Raw genomic sequence first — 14,035 nt, forward strand, 5'->3', positions numbered from 1 at the left:
GGACTCATGTCTTCGATTGTCTTGACCTTCTCCGGGTTGGCCTTGATCCCTCTGTGGGATACGAGGAAGCCCAGCAGCTTGCCGGAAGGGACACCAAACACGCACTTCTCCGGATTGAGCCGCAGTTCCACGTGGCCCAGGCTTGCGAAGGTCTCCTCTAGGTCCTGAATCAAAGTCCTTGCCTCCCGAGACTTTACCACAATGTCGTTGAAGTTGGCCTCAGTGTTCCTCCTGAGCTGCCGCCCCAAGGCGATGTGCATCACCCTCTGGAAGGTTGCTCCTATGTTGCACAGTCAGAATGGCATGCAAGTGTAGCAGTATACCCTGCATGGGGTTAAGAAAGCTGTCTTTTCCACATCTTCCACTGCCATCTTGATTTGGTGGTATCCTAAGAACACATCCAGGAAGCACAACAGGTCACACTCCACGGTGGAGTCAACAATCTGGTCGATGCACGGCAGCAGAAACATGTCCTGAGGGCAGGCCTTGTTGAGGTTGGTGAAGTCGACACACATGCGTTCCTTTCCTCCTTTCTTCGGCACAACGACTGGATTTGCCAGCCACTCCGGGTATCGGACCTCGCGAATGACACATGCTGCCTCCAGCTTACAGGTTTCCTGAACGATGAAAGAGTGCTTCTCCGTGGATTGTCGCCTCGCCTTCTGCTTCACAGGGCGCACATTGGGGCACACCCTCAGATGATGTTCAATTACTCCTCTCGAGAGCCCAACTAGCTGCTTGGGCTCCCAGGCGAATACTTCCTTGTTGGCTCGCAGGAAATCCACCAACTCCTCTTGAGCTAGGGTAAGGTCGGCGCCTATGATAAAGGTAGCGCCAGAGGCCCCATCCATGTCGACCGGTATCTGTTTCATCTTGGCTTGACCTTGAGTGAACAACTGCTTCTTCTTGGTCGGCGCAGCCCCCTTGGCCCTGGGCATGGCCTTCTCGCCGGGCAAGCTATCGCCGTGGCCCTGAAGGCTAGCTTTAGGGCCGCCACAGCTTCCTTGGTGCCCACGGACACGGTAAGGACGCCATTGCTTCCTGGCATCTTCATGAGGTTTTAGGCAGGATGGGCGCCGCCATGAACTGGGCTAGCGCTGGGTACCCGAGGATGGCGTTATACGGTAAACCGATGAGGGTGATGTCGAAATCGATTAGCTCGGTGCAGTAGTTGTCGCGCGTGCCAAAAGTCACGGGGAGACGGATTTGCCCCAGGGGGTTGGAGGAGCCGCCGCCGACTCTGGAGAAGGACCGACTGGGGCGGATCCTCTCGAGCGGTATGTGAAGGAGACTAAAAGCCTCCATAGAGAGCACATTGAGGCCGGCGCCGCCGTCGATGAGGGTCTTGGTGACGGCTACCTGCAGACGGTCGGCGTGCAAATCATCGGAAGCACGCCTGAACCAACGGTGTTGACTGGGTGATCTTCTAAGCCGAAGATCAGGTCGGCCTTGGGCGCCGCCCACCCCGGGGGAGCCCCTTGCCGCATGGAGGCGGCGCCAATCTGGCGAAAGAACGGCTTGATGTGACGGTCTGAGGGTGGCGCCTGGGAGCCACCCAGGACGGCCGCGACGACCGGGGGTGCTGGTCCCCCGAAGTGCACGATGAAGAGGTCGCGCGGCTCCTCCCAAGAGGCCACAAAAGATTCTGGCAGGTGGAGGAGCCAGGCGCGCGGCACGCGGACGAGGGCCATCAGAAACCAGTTGGCCATGATCTTGTCATCGCCCCCGGCCTCCAGGACAGCCTCCTCGTACGCCAGCAGAAAGGCTGCCGGATCCGCCGCACCATCGTAATAGGGCGACATCTCTGTCCTGAACTTGTGCAGCCACTGCACCCGCCGCAAGGCGGGGGTGAAGGCCCGGAGCCCCCCGGTGCCGTGGAGGGCGCCTGTCAATCTAGTGGGGAAGAGGCGGCATCCATGAGAGTCGGTCGGAGAGGCGAGGCCGTCGAGGGGCGAAGCTTCGGCGCACCCCTACCTGGCGCACCAAGTGTTGGATTTTGGGTTCCGACAAAACCCTCCAGGTTCGAACACTGGGGTGCGCACGAAGATTCCCCCCTCTCTAGCTCGCACACTAAACGATCTCACGGCCTAGCTTCACGGACCCGAAGAACACGAGACACAAGATTTATACTGGTTCGGGCCACCGTTGTGGTGTAATACCCTACTCCAGTGTGGTGTGGTGGATTGCCTCTTGGGCTCAGGATGAACAGTTACAAGGGGAGAACAACCTCCTGAGGAGAGGTGTTCTTGTGCTTGGTGAACTCGTGTGTTTTTGGATGATCTGGATCCTCTCCCCTCTTTGTTATGGCGGTGGCTAGTCCTATTTATAAAGGCCATAGTCCTCTTCCCAAATATTGAGTGGGAAGGGCTCCCACAACGGCCAAATTGAAGGGAGACAACTAGTACAAGTTATCATGACAAAAGTAGTCTTCGCCTGCCAAAGGCTCTGGTGGTGACACCATCTTGGGCTCCACGGTGACCTCCGTCCTACCGTCCTGCTGGTCTTGGTCTTGTTGCACCGATATGGAAACCTTTGCCTGATGCCTTGGAATTCCTTGCCTGCGCTTGCCTCCTTAGCACCAAAGAGGAAACAAGGGCACTGTGCTTTCTGGCGCCCGCCTGGTCTTGATTGTCATGGCTTACGTCATTGGAACCTCGCGAGGTTCGCTTTGCCTTGATCTCTCCGCCCCTTGCGAGCCAGCCTGGTGAGGGCACCCATGAGGAGGTCTTGCGTCGTCCGCCTCACGACGCTTGGCCCCTCGCGAGGGTCTTGAATGTTTGCTGGTGAAGATGGGTTGTACGGGGCTGCTGGAGGAGCCACGCTGGGGCCGCAAGTAGGCAAGTCTGGGGACCCCCGTTCCCATAACACTGACAGGGCCTTACAGGGCCGCTGGTGGAGCCATGCCGTGGGCCGTAGGCAAGCAAGTCTGGGGACCCCCATTCCCAGGACGCCGACAGTAGCCCCGGGGCCCAAGGCGCGCTCGGGCTTGGCTTCAAGGCGAAGCCAAGGGGCAAGTGCGGAACGCCACGAGCCCTAACAGCTTGCGGCCTCGGTTGACGTGTGGTGGTTGATTGGTCGTGGGCGTCTCCGCTTCCCCATGCTGCGTCGGCAACTGCCCGACTTGAAGACTCCTTGCTACATGTAGAAAAAGATCATTGTTACCTTAGATCATGGAGGTCGGCAGTTGGCCTCCCCTTGGCTATAAATGGGAAGGGGGAGCGGAGCCCCCATCACCCATCTCTTCCTCCGCTCCTCCTGCTCCTTCTTCTTCCTTGCTCCATCGCTTGCTGCATCATCAATGGCGCCGATACGGAGGTTCTCAGCCACGGAGAAGGGAAAGACCCCCCTCGACGAGCCTAAGCTACTTCCGCCAAAGAAGAGGTTGTCCCATCGTCGCAACATAGTCATGAGGCTAGAGGTGTCGAGGCCCTGGTGCGAGCGGCCAGCTCCGGGGTATCCGCTGTCTTTGTACACTCGAGCCAAGGGCTCCGGAGGAAGGAGCGGCGAACGGCGCTGCCCATGCCGTGGCCATGGTCGACGCGCCATGGTGACGCACGCCGTCGCCATTGGAGCCAACTCCGTGGACTCCTCGCATGAACTCGTGATGTGGGCAGCGATGCCTTCGCACACTTGGATTCGCTTCCTACAGTTCTTCGCCGCCGAGATGCCGCCGAGGGGCCCCCTCGAGCTTTGGCTGCAGCACGCCGACTGCGATGCCCCGGTGACTGGAGCAGAGGTCGAAGCTGTTTCTCCAGGGAAGATCTTCTTGACCTGTGTCTAGGGCGAGGTCGCCCGTGTCTACCATGCGGATGGCGCCCTCGCCATCCGCTTTGAATACAACGGTGCCTCCATGATGTTCTTCAAAATCTTTGACGAAGAAGGTCGCCGCTTGGAGTGCTGCCCTGAAGGGGGGTGTCAGGATGGCGCAGCGACCAACATCGATCCTGCCGCGGGCTTCGCCAGCAACTCCTCCAGTAGCGGCGGTGATTCCGGAGCTCAGGCGGACTCCCTCTCGCGCTTCACCAGGGCGCAGCGGCATGCGGACACGTTGCCGCCCCCCAAGCAGACACGACGGCGTGGATGCTGATCACGGCCACCACTAGAGGAGTCACCGCCTGAAGAAGAACCGGAGAAGCTTGAGGAACCCCGAACACCGCCAGCCGTGCGAGCGCTGCTCCCTCCATCGTCACCAGAGCTGGGTTCCCAGCCACGGTCGTCACCCTCGGGGCAACACCCCGCGCGGCGACCATCTTCCCCGAACACCCTGACGAAGAGGGTGGCGTCGCCGTCGAACTTGAAGTGAAGGGTGCACCGACGGCTCAGGCCACGCGCACGGGCAAACGTCGGCCAACCTCGGGCCAAGGACAGGCTCCCGGCCGCGGAGACCTCCAGGGAGACCCATGAGGCCCGGTTGTAGCAGCCGTCGGCCTGGAGCCAGAGGCCGCCCGAGGCGCCGGTCGGGAGCTCGCCGAGGAGGAAGCAAGGAAGCGGGAGCCGGGTGTTAGTCGGCTCCGCCGACCACACGACGAACTCCGGCAGTGCTTCAGCAGCACAGACGCGCGGCCTGGGGGGACGCGCAGCCGGAGTGTGCCCCCCGGCTGTAGCAATCCGCCCGTCGCCGAGCTGAAGATCGCCTCCACGGCCGCGGGGAGCCACCGTGGTGGCCACAGGATGCTTACGAGGACGCCCTCGGCCGCGCTTGGGTGGGGGAGAGGCGGGCTCAACCCGGCAAGCCTTCCCCTTCTCGGCGGCTGAAAACCTCCTCGACGGGGCCATGTAGGAAAAGGAGAAGCGAGGGGGGATGAACTGGAGGGGCGTGCGTCGGCCCATACTTATGGCTGGCGATGGCCAACCAACGGCCCCCACGATCGCAGGTAATTATGACCCGCTTTGCATGCAGGGACTTGTCCAATCCGTGCGGTTGCCGAGACGCCATGGGGAAGTGGAGACGCCCACGTCTAATCAACTGCCACGCGGCGCCCAAGGCCGCAGGCTATTAGGGCCTGCGGCGCTTCACACTTGCCCTTCCGCCTCCCTCCACGGCCAAGTCCAGGCGCGCCTTGGGCCCGGGGGCTACTGTCGGCGTTCTGGGAATGGGGGTCCCCAGACTTGCCTGCCTGCGGCCTGCGGCGTGGCTCAAAGGGGCCCCAGCGCGGCCCATCTTCACCAACACAAGATTCAAGACCCTCGCGAGGGGCCGAGCCTCGCGAGGCGGACGACACAGACCTTCCTCAGGCACGGCATCGTCGGGCTAGCTCGCGAGGAGGCGGAGAGATCAAGGAGGGCTACCTCGCGATGTGCCCATGACGCGAGCCATGACGACTCAGGGCGCCAGGCGGGTGCCAGCCTGCGCAGCGTCCTCCTTTCCTCTTTGGTGCAAAGGGGGCAAGCGCAGCCGCGGAGTACCGAGGCATCAGGCAAAGGTTGCCATTTCGATGCAACGAGACCAAGACCAGGAGGACTACGAGAAGTAGGCCACTGTGGAGCCCAAGACGGCGTCATCACCAGAGCTTTGCGCAGGCGAAGACTGCTTTTGTCATGATAGTTGATACTTGTTGTCCCCCTTCAAATTAGCCCGCCATTGTTGGCTCCCTTCCCGCTCAATATTTGGGAAGAGGACCAGGGCCTCTATAAATAGGACTAGCCACCCCCAGGGTAGGACGAGAAGAACACAGAAGGATAGAGAAATCGAGAACCAGCCACCCACATAGCAAGGGGTTTGGTTCGGTCGATTGGCTAGAGAGAGAAAGAGAGAGAGAGAGAGAGAGAGAGAGAGAGAGAGAGAGAGAGAGAGAAAGGTGGCTGAACTACTCCCAGCAGTTCATCGCCCATCCAAGAACAGACCCTCGCGAGGCTGTTCTTCCTTGTATTGTTCATCATCATCAGCCCCAAGAGGCAATCCACCCACCACACACTGGAGTAGGGTATTACACCACAAAGGTGGCCCGAACCAGTATAAACCTTGTGTCTCTTGTGCCGTTCTTTTAGTAGTCTAGATCTTTGCGAGACGGGGAGGTAGAAGGCGTAATCTCCGCGCGCACCCCAGTGTTCGAACCTTAAGGGTCTGCCGGAACCCGAAATCCAACAGCGCTCGAGGGAGCACATCGCATCTCTTTCTTCGCAGGGGACTATGATGATTCCGCCGCTTCCCGGCATCTTGAGGACATTGTAGCCATGGTGGGTCACTGCCATGAATTTGGCTAATGCTGGGTACCCGAGGATGGCATTGTACGGCAGACGGATGTGGGCGACGTCGAAGTCGACAAGCTCGTTGTGGTAGTTGTCGCGCTGACCGAAGGTGACAGGGAGACGAACTTGCCCTATCGGGGTGGTGGAGCCGTCGGTCACTCTTGAGAAAGGCTTGGTGGGCTGAAGCCAATCGTATGGTACTTGAAGGCTGTCGAACATCTCGACGGACAAGACACTGAGCCCTGCGCCGCCGTCGATGAGGGTCTTGGTGACTTGGACATTGCTGATGACAGGTGAATAGAGCATTGGGAGGACACCAGCAGTCGCCGCGCATATGAGCTGGTCTGCTGAGCTGAAGGTGATGGCGTACTTGGACCATCTGAGCGGGCACGTGGCCTCGAGCTTGGGGAGGGCTGCATTCACCTCGCGAGAGAACTGCTTGAAGATACGCTAGGAAGCCGGGTCCTGAGCACCACCCAAGATGCAAGCGATGGCCCGCGGCTCCTAGAAGCCCCCAGCCCCTTCGTCCTGTTGGTGGTCGTCGTTCCTCCTTGGTGGTGGCGGCAGCGGAGGGAGACCGGGATTGCCCTGAGGATAGTCCTCAGGAGGCCGGTCCCTCCAGGCGCCCTCACGAGGCTGGTCCTGCCAGCGGTCCTCGGAAGGCTGGTCGCACCACTCCTGGCGGGTGCCGTGGTCGTCCCAACGTCCTCCGCCTCGTCCACTTCCTCATCCGTAGCCCCGGTCGTTGTGCTCGGGGCGTCGACCGAAGCATCCATCTCGAATGGCTCTGAGCTCTTGACAATCGTTGGTGGTGTGGCTGCGCATGTTGTGGAAGGCGCAGAATGTACGGCTGCCCTTGGACGACTCGGGGAGGTCCCCGCTGCGCTTTGTGTCTGGCTCTGCCGCGAGTACGGCCACTCCCTTGTGTTTCACGTCCTTGACCTTGGCCTTCTTCTCCTCTAGATCTGCAGCAGGGAGCTCGAGGAGGGACAGACACCCCTCATTAGCTCTTGCACACTTGGTTGCTATGTTGAACAGCTCCAGAGTCGTGCACAGCTCCTCATGGATGGCGAGCTGCTCCTTCATCTTGACGTCGCATACGCCATCGGAAAATGCTAAGATGATGGCCTCGTCCGTCATCTTCGGGATCTTGAGACGCACGCTGTTGGAGCGCTGGATGTACTTCTACAGGGTCTCTCCTGGCTATTGCTTGATGCGCCGCAGGTCACCCGCGGCCGGAGGGCGATCACGAGTGCCCTGGAAGTTGGCGAAGAAGCGGTCATGCATCTCACCCCAGGAGGAGATCGAGCCTGGAGGCAGGTTCAAGAGCCGCGAGCGAGGGCCATCCTTGAGAGCCATGGGAAACCAGTTCGCCATGACCTTTTTGTCGCCGTTGGCCGCCTCGATGCTCAGCTCGTAGGGTTGTAGGAACTCCGCGAGATCGGGGGTGCCGTCATAGCGAGGAGGCAGGTCCGACTTGAACTTGCCTGGCTAGACGATGCTACGCAGCTCGGGAATGAGGGCACGGCAGCCTGTGATGGCCATCGGGGCCCTCTGCAGGGGCGGAGCCTGCCCTTGATGTCCGCGCACCGCCGCCACATTCGGCACGCGGTCTTGTCATGGCTCCGGGAGCGCTGGAGCATTTTCTTGCGACCGGGGAACCTCCCGGCAACTTCTTCGTGTGCGGGCACACGGCGCGGTGGATCACGCCGCGGGACCGCACGTCTTGGGGCGAGGAAGCCGTCTTGACGCGGAGGAGATGGAGGCGCTCCGTGAGCTGCGCATCTCGGTGCGAGGGCGCCATCTTGATGCGGAGGCGGGGGAGGCACTCCGTGAGTGATGTCTACTACACAACCTTCTTCTTGTAGACGTTGTTGGGCCTCCAAGTGCAGAGGTTTGTAGGATAGTAGCAAATTTCCCTCAAGTGGATGACCTAAGGTTTATCAATCCGTAGGAGGCGTAGGATGAAGATGGTCTCTCTCAAGCAACCCTGCAACCAAATAACAAAGAGTCTCTTGTGTCCCCAACACACCCAATACAATGGTAAATTTTATAGGTGCACTAGTTCGGCGAAAAGATGGTGAAACAAGTGGTATATGGATAGTAGATAAAGGTATTTGTAATCTGAAATAATAAAAACAGCAAGGTAGAAAGTGATAAAAGTGAGCGTAAACGGTATTGCAATGATAGGAAATAAGGCCTAGGGTTCATACTTTCACTAGTGTAAGTCCTCTCAACAATACTAACATAATTGGATCATAAAACTATCCCTCAACATGCAACAAAGATTCACTCCAAAGTCACTAATAGCGGATAATGAACGAAGAGATTATGGTAGGGTACGAAACCACCTCAAAGTTATTCTTTCCAATCAATCCGTTGGGCTATTCCTATAAGTGTCACAAACAGCCCTAGAGTTCGTACTAGAATAACACCTTAAGACACAAATCAACCAAAACCCTAATGTCACATAGATACTCCAATGTCACCTCAAGTATCTGTGAGTATGATTATACGATATGCATCACACAATCTCAGATTCATCTATTCAACCAACACAAAGGACCTCAAAGAGTGCCCCAAAGTTCTACCGGAGAATCACGAAGAAAACGTGTGCCAACCCCTATGCATAGGTTCATGGGTGGAACCCGCAAGTAGATCACCAAAACATACATCAAGTGAATCACGTGATATCCCATTGTCACCACAGATATCCATGGCAAGACATACATCAAGTGTTCTCAAATCTTTAAAGACTCAATCCGATAAGATAACTTCAAAGGGGAAACTCAATTATTTACAAGAGAGTAGAGGGGGGGGGGGAAGAAACATAAGATCCAACTATAATAGCAAAGCTCGCGATACATCAAGATCGTGCCAAATCAAGAACACGAGAGAGAGAGAGAGATCAAACACATAGCTACTGGTACATACCCTCAGCCCCGAGGGAGAACTACTCCCTTCTCGTCATGGAGAGCACCGGGATGATGAAGATGGCCATCGGAGAAGGATTGCCCCCTCCGGGAGGGTGCCGGAACGGGTCTAGATTGGTTTTCGGTGGCTACGGAGGCTTCTGGCGTCAGCAACTCCCGATCTAATCTCGCGTTCTGGAAGTTTTAGGGTATGGCGATATATATGGGTGCAGGAAGTACGTCGGAGGAGCCACGGGGGCCCCCACGAGGCAGGGGGCGCGCCCTAGGGGGGTGGGCGCGCCCCCACCCTCGTGGGCAGCTCCCGTATCTTCTAACGTGGGGTGCAAGTCCATCAGGTGTGTTTCCTTCGAAAAATAACTTCTCCAGTTGATTTTGTTCCGTTTCGACTCCGTCTGATATTCCTTTTCTTCAAAACACTAAAATAGGCATAAAACAGCAAATCTGGGCTGTGCCTCCGGTTAATAGGTTAGTCCCAAAAATAATATAAAAGTGGATAATAAAGCCCATTATTGCCTAAAACAGTAGATAATATAGCATGGAGCAATCAAAAATTATAGATACGCTGGAGACGTATCAAGCATCCCCAAGCTTAATTCCTGCTCGTCCACGAGTAGGTAAATGATAAAAAGATAATTTTTGATGTGGAATGCTAGTTGGCATAATTTCAATGTAATTCTTCTTACTTGTGGCAAGAATATTCAGATCCATAAGATTCAAGACAAAAGTTCATATTGACATAGAAACAATAATACTTCAAGCATACTAACTAAGCAATCATGACTTGTCAAAATAACATGGCCAAAGAAAGTTATCCCTACAAAATCATATAGTCCGGCTATGCTCCATCTTCACCACACAAAATATTTAAATCATGCACAACCCCAATGACAAGCCTAGCAATTGTTTCATACTTTTGATGTTCTCAAACGTTTTCAATCTTCACGCAATACATGAGCGTGAGCCATGGACATAGCACTATAGGTGGAATAGAATGGTGGTTGTGGAGAAGACAAAAAGGAGAAGATAGTCTCACATCAACTAGGCGTATCAACGGGCTATGGAGATGCCCATCAATAGATATCAATGTGAGTGAGTAGGGATTGCCATGCAACATATGCACTAGAGCTATAAGTGTATGAAAGCTCAAGAAAAGAAACTAGTGGGTGTGCATCCAACTTGCTTGCTCATGAAGACCTAGGGCATTTTGAGGAAGCCCATCATTGGAATATACAAGCCAAGTTCTATAATGGAAAATTCCCACTAGTATATGAAAGTGACAACATAGGAGACTCTCTATCATGAAGATCATGGTGCTACTTTAAAGCACAAGTGTGGTAAAAGAATAGTAGCATTGTCCCTTTATTATTATTATTTTTTATTTGGCCTTTCTCTTCTTCTTTTTTTGGCCTTTCTTTTTTTGGGGGGACAATGCTCTATTGAATGACGATCATCACACTTCTATTTATTTACAACTCGATGATACAACTTGATACTAGAACAAAGTATGACTCTATATGGATGCCTCAGGCGGTGTACCGGGATATACATTGAATCAAGAGTGACAAGTATGAAAGAATTATGAACGCTGGCTTTGCCACAAATACAATGTCAACTACATGATCATGCTAGAAATATGACAATGATGAAGCGTGTCATAATAATGGAACGGTGGAAAGTTGCATGGCAATATATCTTGGAATGGCTATGGAAATGCCATAATAGGTAGGTATGGTGGCTGTTTTGAGGAAGGTATATGGTGGGTTTATGGTACCGGCGAAAGTTGCGCGGTACTAGAGGGGCTAGCAAAGGTGGAAGGGCGAGAGTGCGTATAATCCATGGACTCAACATTAGTCATAAAGAACTCACATACTTATTGCAAAAACCTATTAGTTATCAAAATAAAGTACTACGCGCATGCTCCTAGGGGGATAGATTGGTAGGAAAACACCATCGGTCGTCCCCGACCGCCACTCATAAGGAAGACAATCAATAAACAAATCATGCTCCGACTTCGTTACATAATGGTTCACCATACGTGCATGCTACGGGAATCACAAACCCTAACACAAGTATTTCTCAAATTCACAACTACTCAACTAGCATGACTCTTATATTACCATCCTCATATCTCAAAACAATCATCAAGTACCAAACTTCTCTTAGTATTCAAAACACTCATAAGAGAATTTTATTATTCTTGAATACCTAGCATATTAGGATTTTAAGCAAATTACCATGCTATTTAAGACTCTCAAAATAATCTAAGTGAAGCATGAGAGTTCATCTATTTCTTCAAAATAAAACTACCACCATTCTCTAAAAGATATAAGTGAAGCACTAGAGCAAATGACAAACTACTCCGAAAAATATAAGTGAAGATCAATGAGCAGTCGAATAATTATGCAACTCTGTGAAGACTCTCTAACATTTAATAATTTCAGATCTTGGTACTCTACTCAAACAGCAAGCAAATCAAAATAAAATGACACTCTAAAAATGGCAAACTTCATGTGAACAAGCAAAAGCTTAGGATCAACCGGTACTAACCGATAGTTGTTGAAGAAGAAAGGTGGGATGCCAACCGGGGCATCCCCAAGCTTAGATGCTTGAGACTTCTTGAAATATTATCTTGGGGTGCCTTGGGCATCCACAAGGTTGAGCTTTTGTGTCTCCTTAATTCCTCTCATATCACGGTCTCCCTAAATCTCAAAAGCTTCATCCACACAAAACTCAACAAGGACTCGTGAGATAAGTTAGCATAAACCATTGCAAAAACCTTATCATACTCTACTGTAGAAAATCACCAAAATTATTATTCAACATTGCATACTAAATGCCTCTGCATATTTAATAGTCCTATCCTCAAATAGAATCATTAAAGAAGCAAACATATGCAAACAATGCAAACATAACAGCAATCTGCCTAAACAGGATAGTCTGTAAAGAATGTTGCAACATCCATACTTCCCTAGCTCCAAAAATTATGAAATAAAATTCCCACTGTAGTAAATTTATCAGATCTTAATGTGAAAAAGGTTTCAACATTTTATCACATTCTTACTTTTCCAGGGAATTATTGCAACAGCGGTAAACTTTCTGTTTTCAAACAGCAACATGTGGACTTCTAAAATAGGCATAGTAAAGGTATCAATGCCACTGTTATTGAAATAAAAGATGCAAAACATTGTTCTAAATAACAGCAAGAAAATCCTAAGAAAATAAATTGACGCTCCAAGAAAAACACATATCATGTGGTGAATAAAAATATAGCTCCAAGTAAAGTTATCGATGAACGAAGACGAAAGAGGGGATGCCTTCCGGGGCATCCCCAAGCTTAGACTCTTGGCTATCCTTTAATATTACCTTGGGGTGCCTTGGGCATCCCCAAGCTTAGGCTCTTTCCACTCCTTATTCCATAGTCCATCGAATCCATACCCAAAACTTGAAAACTTCACAACACAAAACTTAACAGAAAACTCGTAAGCTCCGTTAGTATAAGAAAATAAATCACCACTTCAAGGTACTGTAATGAACTCATTCTTTATTTATATTTGTGTTAAACCTACTGTATTCCAACTTCTCTATGGTTTATAAACTACGAGATGACCCGGTGCGCCAAATGGCAGAGAGACCTATTTGTAACCATTTCCGTGTTGAAAAATATTTTGCTTTTTTAGTAACTTTATGTTTGATTGAGGATAGAGACCATGTCAAACCCGAAGTGTTTTGAACGTGTATTTGGACAATGTGCCATTTGGCTCTATGTTACCCAAGTAAGGTGCAAGGTCCAAATTCAAGCATCAAGGATAATGATTATAAACCTTTTGTAACAGAAACCTTTGCATTTGCTAGTAACTTTGAGTTTTAAAAAGCACTGAGGGTAATAATTATAAACCTTTTATATGAAAAATTAAGGAATACCTATGTTCAAACTATATACTTTAGCATGTGAAGCTAATTCAAACCGTGCAAGTTGAAATATTTAGAGACCGATCATAAAATTGCCAAATCAGGATATAGAAGCAAGAACAAAGTATGGTCAGTTTTGTTGAACTAACATAAGTGCATTTTACATTGCCTGCTCATTACTATTGTTGTCTATAAATAAATCTCTATCTATTGTTGTACCCAGGTTTACTTGAATTAGCTAGGATGAATCAAACACTTCTGAAATGAGCACCAGCAGATCAACAGAGTATGCATCTGCATGAGACGACTGATCTTTTCTTGTTAGCAACAAAAAAATATTCATTTCAGTCACAAGCAAACCAAGATGCAAGAAAATCTAAAATTTCTCAATCTTTGACCATGTCTCTACGGAACAACACTGACTCAAAATGGAAATAATACCATGTTGGTAAAGGTTCACCTTGAAGTTGGTTAAGTAGTCTGATTCAGTGAGGATCCACCTAAGGAACTGGCGTGCTGATATTGCTATCGAAGTTGAGGAACAATGCCGATAGTCTGGAAGAGATAGGGTGAGCGAGAGAAGGTTTGGTACACGGAGGGAAGGGGGTCGATAAGGTCAAGGCGTCAGCAACCGTGCCTGGTGCCCACGTCGGCCCAGCAAAACTTATTTTTTCTAAGCCCAACAACATGGTGTAAATTTGAATTGGCACAACTAAATTAAATCATTTTGTCAAAAAACGTTAAATCAAACAAATAAAAAGTTAAATCAAATAAATGAAAGAAGCATTAGATGATATATTTATAATGGTTATCCAGCAGTGGTGATACAAATGATCAGTAACGGTAGCTATTTTATATGACCGGTACTGCTAGTAGATTTATAATGGTTATCCAGCAGTGGTGATACAGATGATGGGTCTTTTCAAACATTAGCTGGGCATATATATCATCATGGATAGATGCTTGATTATATATAAAACACATGACCACAAAGGGATGTTTAG

Source organism: Triticum aestivum, chromosome 3A (genome assembly GCF_018294505.1).
Source record: "Triticum aestivum cultivar Chinese Spring chromosome 3A, IWGSC CS RefSeq v2.1, whole genome shotgun sequence".
NCBI lineage: Eukaryota > Viridiplantae > Streptophyta > Magnoliopsida > Poales > Poaceae > Triticum > Triticum aestivum.